We start from the raw sequence: 10923 nt of genomic DNA, 5'->3' as shown, positions 1-10923 counted from the left end.
TTTTTTATGTAATTTCTTTAATTTTTTTAATTATAATTTAATTTAAGTTTAATAATGAAATAATTTATTTTTGATTTAATAATATAAATTTTATAAAGACAATAATTAAGTATTCTGTTATTTTAGATTTTTTATATTTAAAATGAGATGTTTATCCTGTATTTGATTATGTTTATCTGCAGTTAGTTACACGAATTCAGATATGTAGCTTTAATAAGTTGTATTTACGCAAAATCTGCTTGTAATATTGAGTTTTAAGTAATATGCATTAATAAACAGTACTTTACGCATAAAAAGTGGTTTTAAAGAGTTTTTATCAAAACTTTATAATATCGTATAGATAATTTTCTTATAAAAATAATAATTAATTATTTTGTTAGAAATCGATAATTATTCTAATTATATATTATATTTTTTATATTTTAAATTGATATGTTTATCTTTTATTTGATTATGTTTATACGTAGTTAGTTACACGAATTCAAACATAAAGCTTTAATAAGTTGTATTTATGCATAATTTATTTGTAATCTTGAATTTTAAGTAATATGCATCAATATAAAATACTTTATGTATAAAAAATAGTTTTTAAGAGTTTTTGTCAAATACTTTATAATATAGTATAGATAAATTAAGAAAAAAGAAACTCAAATAAAAGATTTCTTAATCATTTTTATTATTACATTTTATTCATAAACTAAATTCTATAAATTAACCCAATAAACATGTTTTGTGATGTAAAGTGCACGCCTTAAGCTTCTAGCATCATTCCTGCATTAATGGGTGAAGGGAGTGTTGCTTTAGGTAGATGACAATCTAAAGAAGAAGACCAAGGTAGTGGTTATGGTTTGGTTTCTGCCATGAATAACAGATTTCGTTTATTGTTTTGCTCACTTCTGGACTGCTATGCTTTTGATATTGGTTATAATTGAACATAGTATAAAGGCGTAAGCATCTGTTTGATTACACCTGTGCAGTATTACTTTAAGCTTTGTAGATGTATATACCATCATATACATATTTTTGTATATACCGCCAAACCCTAGACTTCCGGATATAACAACGAAAACGACGATAACAATCCAAAATCCATCCAAATGCAATCTGTTGTGTTCAATTAGAAACTACAGAAATTAAATTAAACGGGAATAGAAAACAAATATGAACCTGTAAACTGCAATCTTTTCCAGTCGCTGCGATTACGAACGAATACCTCAATTGTGCCCACACGAGATCTCTTTGCAATGGTGCGAATTAGGGTTTACTGAATTTGTTCTTGAACAAAGAAGTTGGCTAAAGAAAAAAAGAAATAGATTACCTCCTCTAATTCTGGATTGACGCTAATGGATTGAAAATATGTCAAATATATACGCATCTCTAAATTCTGTTGGAGTCGATTATCTCAATCGTAATCTGGAACCGATGAAATCTAATCTGGAACCGATGAAATCGGATAGAGATGAAATCGTTTAGGTAGGGAATTGGGTTTCTGTTGGCGATGAAATAGGATAGGGATGAAATTTAAGAGTTTTTAAGAGTTTTAGCCAAATGCTTTATAAGATAGTATAGATAGAGGCACTACAAATGAAAACCGTGCATTTCTCAGAAACCGTGTAAACTAATTTCGACCAATAGAAAATTTCTATTTTTTTTCTAATTAAATTCAATCATTAAGGGTATTTTGGTCATTTACATTGTTTTATATTAAATATAGAAGTTATTAATAAATCTTAATTAAAAAAACGTAATAAAGAAAACTTTATAAATGGTAACATTTAAATATTTAATTATATTATAATATTAAAAATTTGAACTTTTAATATTGTGTGGCGATTGAATCATTTCCAGAATCATGAAGATTGTAAGGTATTAGAGCAATGAATTCATTAAATCAATATTAAAATAAAAAATTAATGTTCATGAAACAAGTTTCATAATGGTGAAAATGGTGCATGGCGTAATTGAACAATGAGTAGTGAACTGGTTTCGTGGTGAAACCCGTTTCATAAACGTTGAAGTTGATGCTTAGAGTAAGTGAAACGGATTATGAAACGGGTGCATCATGTAAGCGGTGTATGATGAAACGGGTGCATGATGAAATCGGTGCGTCATGAAATAATTGCATGATGAATAGGGAACATAATTTTTGTAGGTGTTTGAAGAAAGTGAAACAATTTCAGAAAATGAAATAAAAAGCCTGATTCATTAGCGAAAAGTGAATCAAGTTCATTATCAATATCGTGAACTGTCAAATGACTCATCAAACCATGAGTGCCGATGAAATTGGTGAGTGAAGACATTGAAACTATTTCATGTTTTATAATAAAATTTTATGTAATTAATAAACAATGAAACAATTTCATTATAATAAAATTAATTACGTTGATTAGTTTGTTGATGAAATTGTGAAACCATTTCGTTCATATAATCTAATTCAATTTTTTCTTTATTTCTATTCAAACGATTCATTATATAGAATTGACTATGGTGTGTTTTATCTATATTTTTGATATATTTTATTGATGAATGTTATTTTAAAAAATGTTAACGTAAAAATAATATATTACTTTACAAAATAAATTTGGTTCATTAATAATATGATATACAGGATATAGTTGCTTTGATTAAAAAATACTATGAATTCATTGTATTTAAATGTTTACCATTTTGCCCTTAATGTTGTTATAAAAATAAAAATTTAATATATTTTTTTAATTTCTTAAAATAAACTAAACTAATCTGACCATTATCAAGAAAATGGATGAATGAGATTGGTTTACATGGTTTACACGGTTTACACAAATGGGGGCGGTTTTCATTTGATCTGGAGGTTTACATTGCAAACTATGTTATTTGTACAAACCATACAAAACTCATTCAACCAATCATAATTTTTTATTTTTTTTCTAGTTTTTTCATTTTTTTTTTGTAATTATGAGAGATTGATTAATCATTTTTATTGTGGAAGATGTTAATCATGGATATTATCATCTTCGTTATATTAATTTTAAAGAAATACATGAAACAGTTTCAGTAAAATTTCATAAGTATTATATGAAACAATTTCATAACGATATATGAAACAATTTCATAACGATATATGAAACAACTTTATCTACAAAAATATTATATTAAGCAATTTCATAATATTAAACAATTTCATAAAACAAAATCATTAAATTAAACAATAAAATCGACGGATAAGGGTGGTTTGCACGGTTTGTACAAATATGAGTGGTTTGCATTTGATCGCTACTCTACACACACACACACACGCACACGCACACACACACGCACACGCACACACACAGAGAAGGGTACTCGTGCAATGCAACGAGATATATCTTCATTTTATTTTTTGTCTTTGTTGATATAATAAGCTCTATGTGGTTTTGAGAAAGATTGTTTTTACTTTCGAATAAAAATAAATTTGAAGATATCATAAAATTTTGAAAAAATCGATATTAATATCAAATTAACTATTTAAAAATTCTCGTTTTTTTGTACAACTTCTTTAATTCAATTTTTTATTTTAATTTAATTTAGGTCTAATAGCGAAGTAATTTATTTTGGCTTAACAATATAATTTTTAGAAAAAACAATAATTATGTTAGAACTCAATGGTTATTCTAATTATATATTAGATTTTTAATATTTAAAATGAGATGTTTATCATGTATTTGATTATGTTTATCTACAATTAGTTATACGAATTCAAAAAACCTAGTTCTGGAAATAAAGTTTCACATTTTACTTACGTCCCAATATCATTACAAGTAGGGTTAGAATAAGAGTTGGGTTAGCCATGTTGAAAACATTTAAACAAACTAATCAAATTAGTTTATTATTTGAAAATTTTCAACTCAATCCAACTCAAATCATACGGGACCCAACCCAACCCAACTCAATCCAAATCATATGGGTTGAATTGGGTTGGTCGGATTGATACTTTCTTAATGTATAAGTCAAATTAGAAAGGAATGATCTTGTTGGTGCATATGTGCTATATTTCATTTTGATGATTACAAACAATACGAGTATTTGAATTAACCTCTCAGCTTGATGCGCATATATGTATTTGAATGTTTCGAGCTCAAATACGATTTACGATAATGTAACTTAAACCAAGTTAGGTTACAAAATCTATACAACATAACTGTCTAAACATAAATACTGAACCTTAATAGATATGGTAAGTATGTACGCCTGCCATTTTCCTATTTCCAACATTAAATCTTCTGTTCCTAAGATGCATACTATAGTTAACTTAAAAGCTCAGTAATTTCATGGTTTGTGTGAAAGGAATAATTTCACAGTACACAAATCAACTTGTAAACTCTGTATTAAAAAGTACGCGGTTTCTGAAAAGATGCAATGTTGAAAGACATGAGATCTCATATTTTTTTTGTCAGGTATGGATCATTTTGTCACTGACAAACCCTAGGTTGAACTTTTTGTTCTGTTCGATCACCCAGTTATCTGGGTCATGCCACTTGTCCATGACTTAATGGTCAAACGCCCAGCCCTTAAAACTGATCATAAAACTGTCTTATGACATGAAATGCTAGAATTGTTTGAAAACAATAAACATAAAGCATGGACCTGGTCATAAATAACATACATGTAAAATATACTATAACATGTATGAAAAATGAAACATTGTGCATATAAACACATTCACCATACAAATCATATAATGCTCAAAATAATTTACATATAAGTATGCATCATATTGTAAGTCTCATGAAGACTCAACTGTCCGTGTAGATCGACTACTGATAGCTCCTGATTGAAAACCTACAAATTTCATATCTCCACATCAAATTAATGACTTGATATCTCTCAGAGTCAACTATAGTCAAAATCGACACGACCTAAAGTCAAACTCGAAACCCTCTTAATATGTCTCAAATATCTACATTTGATCTCTTCGTTAAAATCCTTGTGGTATAAACGAGGTAAAAGTCAACCTTTTGCAACTTCAACTAGCTTTAGTTAAACCCCAAGTTTAAAACTCGATGACGCTCCACAATGTCAAATTAATCATTATGTAACTATATAAAGTTACCATTTCGGATTAAAACATTTTAATATTATTTAAACCCAAAGACGACACATTTTAATCCCGTTATTAAATCTTTAATAAAACGATTTATTGTAATTATCCCCTTAGAAATAAATAACTAAAATATCAAGTCCCAAGCCATGTCAGCAATTTTTATAAAGCAAAATACCTAAGTATTGCTTATAATACCAACTCTTTGTTGGGTTACGGGATCTCAAGCATAGCGGAAAATAAAACCATAACCCTCCAAGGACCCATACGAACCAGAATAAATCGGGTGTTTCGAAATTATACCTCACAGTTAGCAAAACTTTGGATCACAGCAACAAACAAAGCTTGATGCCTCCACGGTATCCACGCGAACAATCCGAATCCTTTGCCTTCTCGTGATGCTAGTCACGGTTTCAAAACTTAGAAAGAAAAGGGAGCATATTGTTGTAAGTGGTTTTAGGAGAGAGAAAATTGCAAAACCAAAAACTCCCTTGCATAAAAAAATTGTCATACATTTTATATGGATATGGGATGTATGGCCTAACCATCACCATACCTCCACCATGCCTCCACCATGCTTGAGTGTAAGACATTCCATGCACCATCACTCTCTTACAAGCCATACCTAGTCATCTTTATTTATGTCCAACATAAATAATATCTGGTTTTATTTAATCAGATTAAATCGATATATATAAGATATGATAATTAAACATTTTAATTATTGAAACTCCTTATTCGAATATGTTCAAAGCGTGTGACCCAATGGGTTCTCGACATGTTGACAATAAATATAAATATCATATTTATAGTTATAAACGATGAGCGGTATCTAGCAATACATCACCGTTACCCAAATGACGAGAATTAGTGATACAACAAATTATCGGTTTGTAGTCARTTTTAGTTTTACATATTTAATTCTTTTGTCCTTGATGTCCATGTTGAACACGAGACATTGAATGTGTCATTCTCGTTATGTCCAATCTCTAGTTTCTTGATTCCTTAACATATTAATAAAAAATAGATGATGATATCTCATATCAATTATCTACGCATGCATGCATTTCTTTAGTATATATTTATCAAGGGGCCCAGAAACATCACTCCCGTCATAAAGGAGGGACAAATCCTATCTTGATACATGCTAATTCTATCATGTGATATGCAGCATACCCAACTATCATTCTGTCACCCAGTTACGGAATGATTAGAATAAATGTCAAAATACATTAYTYASAYAYAACAAACTCCATGTTCTCAAGTCAAAGAATTACATGTACATTGACCATATGAGAAACACTTATGACACTCACATGACATCCAATGAAGTGTTCTCATAACGAATTACGTCCGATACACAAAGTCTCCATTTTGTACCCATATGCAGATTCGATATCTCTATATGAATCCCTACGTATGCTAGTCATTATCATATTACTTCAACCTTAAACCCGAAATAATATTTAACTAGGGACATTTAGAATACATTATTCTAAGGTTATTTATTATGAATAATTAAAACACAGAATATAATATATACATAATAAAATGGGCAATGCCTTTATATTTATCAATTTCATGAAACAAACTCAAAGTTACAATCATCATATGATTGGTTTTTGGGCATTCACTAACACTCTTAACCACAAGGGTGGTGTCTGATTGGTTTGAGCTTGACTCCAAAAGTAAAAAATACCAGGAGGTCCCAGGTTCAAATTCAAGTAGGAATAAAAATCCCCTTGTGGCCACGAATGTTCAAATGCGGTGACTCCAGGCTATCTGCAAAGCAGATGGTCGCCCTGGGATTAGTCGGCTCGCATAGCAAGTTGGATGTCCAGGTTAATAAAAAAAATACCAACCCTTTAATTACAGGGGCATTTTGGTAATTTCATAAGCTCTAGAAATTAAAACCGGATTGAACTTACATTTCATAAAATCTAACGACCTCTCTAAAATTTCTAGAATAATTATCGTTGTTGAACTCGAAATTTTAGTAATAATAATAAATTTCCAGTGTACCGAAAGAACAAATAATATCATTAGACGGGTGACGAATGTTCTTCCACACTCAACTCGATACAACTCCTTTTCGTTTTAACCAAATAAAAATAACAAGACCATCTATGACTACGATTTTTCAAGATTTTGATCTCGATTTTTACTCGTTATCTTGTTCTGTTTTCTTTATTCTTTTTGCACCGAATCATTAGTAACATTTTTACCAACATTTTAACATAAAGAACACAAATTTTTGTTAAGAAACGAGTTTCATTTTCGCGGTTAAAGTTTAGCTTTTTAAAACTAAAATCCAACAACTTTGAATACCAAATCGATTCATGAAAACATGAATCTAAGATATGAGATTACTGGGGTTCGATAAAGAACTTCAAAACAAAGCTATTGATATAAAATTCACAAGATTGAGTTGAATATATTACCTCAAATTAAAGAACTAACACTTAGGGGCCGTTTACCAAACACTTACCTGGGTAAGCGCTTACCAAGTCGCATTATCTCACCAGATGAATATGGTAAGGACCAAGAATCTTACCCGGTAAAAGCGAGACAAGGATCATGAGTCTTACCCGGTAAGTGAGGGCGACGACTCTTACCACGGTAAGAGCTTACCGGTTAAATTGTTGCATACGATGTTGTTTTGGTGGACTAAAATCTTACTCGATAAGTAAATAATAGTGTTAAATTTTACCGATAAACACTTACCGGATGTTTGGTAAATGGCCCCTCAATCAATTTTCTTATTTTCTTATAAAATAGGTCCCTCAAGTTTGTACCTTTTGTTGTTTTGCAGTCCTTAACTTTCTAGAATGTACACTTTAATCCCTATTGATATAAAAGTTGTAACTTTTGCGGTCTAAGTGAACTTAAACCTATCTATTCACTTATCACTTTCATTAAATGACATAATTGACTAATTTCAATTATTTTATTTTCATTTTTGGTCCAATAAAATAAAAACTCATTTTATTTTATTGCCCTTTTTTCTTTCCTTTTCATATTTATTTATTTACCCTATTTTTTTGTATCACATAAATCATGTTCGCATGAGAAATCAACGAATGAACGGCGTCGTGAGTTTCATACAATATTACGCTCAATAAGTCGAAATCTTGGAAATCGTGCCATATGCTTCGAAAAGTGTGCCAAGCTGAACACAAAGAAAAATATCGAGAGCGCACCAATTACCTATTCAAGATTCCGACTCGACAAATGAAATATTGACAGCACTGAGTGGTATTTATTAATCTCTAATCGGGTTCATTACCAATTAATTTTATAAAACTGTTTTTACAAAATATGAGAGTAAAATAAATCTTTTAATGTCTTGACAAAATCAAATAATGTAGTCAGGTATGTTTGCCAAATCTTGTGAAAATATTAAAGAATTTTAGTGTATGGGGTTGTACATGGGTTGGGTTGACCGGCTTGAAGGCATTTAAACAACTCAACCCAATATTTAAGGTTTGAAAAATCTCAACCCAACTTAACCCAAGCAAAACTACAAACCAACCCAACTCAACCCAAGCAAAACTACAAAACAACCCAACCCAAAATTGTGCGGGTTAGGTTGGATTGATCGGGTTGAAACTTTGATATATCATTTTGCAATCTAGCTAGGTGTTTATCTTTTAACGAAGTAAAATCAAAATGGTAACATACAAAAAGGTTAACAAACTCAAAAAAGAAAGTTGAAGTTTCATGCAAATAAGAAAGTAAAATTTCGGATACAGTTGTAATATAATTTTGAATACATCTAATTACGGATTAATCTAATGTCTAATGTACATATGTTAATCAATGACTTAAGAATCATAGTATATCCAAGTATAGAAAGGCATCGGATTTATCGGGTTGGGTTGGGTTCAAATCACCTTAACTCAATAGATGCGGTTTGGCCTACTCTCGGTATGGACTAGCCCTTAAGTTTAAGGTGAACCGCATACATCTTGTGTAACATATCCCTTCCTTATCTATTTATATTTTGTCATATTTGTGGTGATTTGTTGTTAGTCCTATATTCAGGGATTTGACATTTTGATCTTTGTATTCAAACAATTTCTTCCGTTTTATAATTGTTCGAACTGGTTAAAATTTAAAAAACGTTAAATTTTCAACTCTTACAACCTTTCCTCCCAAGGTTACACTAGAAACCTATTTAAATACAACGATTACAACATAAGAGAAGCAATGTTTTCAATGTGTATCGTCCCTATCTTACCTCCAGATGTTGGGCATTGAAAGTGATGTGGCAACGAGGTTTATCCGTTTKCTCTTCATTAGCGAGAGAGAAAGAGATGGGCTAAGACGGCGCCTTGCATATGGGTAGCAAGAGGGCGCTTAGACCCCGACGGTGGGGCCTTATGGGGAAGGGCCTAGCCCAATAGGGACAATGTCACACCCCGCTAAAGCGGAAACCCGAGGAGTGATACTTCAAGATTTCACAGCGATAGGGCGAAAACAACACCAATTGTCCTGACAAATACATAACATGTAAAGTCCGAAATTACATCATACAAGTTCAAATTTTTAACAACATGGTGTAAGCAAAGTTTTCAACAAAAAGATTTCAAATACAAAAATGGTTGATGTCGTTGCGCCCCAAACATAAACGATATCAGTTAACCTTTCTTACCCCTGAAAAACATAATAAAACAAGGTCAACTACAAAGAGCTGATGAGTTCACAGGTTTTCAATATCACAAACCTCCTTTTGCATAAGTGAATATGAGCAAATTAAATTTTTAATGGCACTTAATTTACTTTGAAAGAAAATCTTGGATTGTTCAAGGCAATTTGTACTTTAATTTTTAGTATATAAAGAGCCACCACTAAACCTTTAGACCCCATAAAACAGTTTTTAATTCTTCCTTAGCGGTGGGACTAATACTCCACATATGTAGAACTTTCGTTTTTAAGTATAGTGCACCCTTACCTATAGTTTCTAGGTGGGATTGCTATCCACACCCCTACTTATCGGTTTTTAGGTGGGATTRTCCGTCCAAATAGCGCTATCCACAAATACCCTCGGCTCCTCACTTGAGTTAATAGTAGTGTACAAACTTTTCTRTWACATTTTACTCAATATAACTATTAGTGTACCTGCCTTAGTGCCCACAACATCAAATTAACAAAATTTCATATTCATAATGAAAATAACTCATATAACACATTCAATCATGCTTTTCACCCCAAAACGTAATAAATACTTTGAAAGAGGGGTTGTGAATACTCACACTTTTGCAAAGCTCCACTAAACAAAAACACGATCCGGTCCCCACACGTTGGCTTAACGTTTCCCTATCAAAGAGAAATATCCAAAACCGTCACTTATGGTTTAAAACTACTTATGGGGATTAATAAGTCCTAAGCCTATAATTGTCTACATATGTCCAACTTGTTTATCTATAGTCCAATTATACATAATGCACATATGCTCGTTAATATAGTAATTATACCGCAAGTAATGTTATAATCCATTAAATGATCAAAATTTATAAAATCAAATAATTCCAGAATTTCACTTTTGGACAGAAACTAATAGTACTAAAAATGATCAATTTATAGAGACTTCTAAAATGACATAGTTTCCTATCTTTTTATATGGGATATAGTACTGAGTTATGGTCATTGTGACCAAATTTCATGCATTTTGGACATGTAAGAAAGGTTCAAATAATTTATACAATACAATATGTCACAATTGGTATGGCAGATTACACCATGTTAGTAAAATACTCATTTGAAGAGTTCTACTAAGTGTTTTGTAGAAATTCCAGTTGGATTATAAACTTAACACCTAAATGAAACTGTTAAGATAAGAATCACTCATTTTGGATGAGTTAAGA

This window comes from Cynara cardunculus, assembly GCF_001531365.2.
Source record: "Cynara cardunculus var. scolymus isolate 2C chromosome LG 2, CcrdV1, whole genome shotgun sequence".
NCBI classification, from domain to species: Eukaryota; Viridiplantae; Streptophyta; class Magnoliopsida; order Asterales; family Asteraceae; genus Cynara; species Cynara cardunculus.
Note: the sequence above shows the minus strand (reverse complement) of the source record.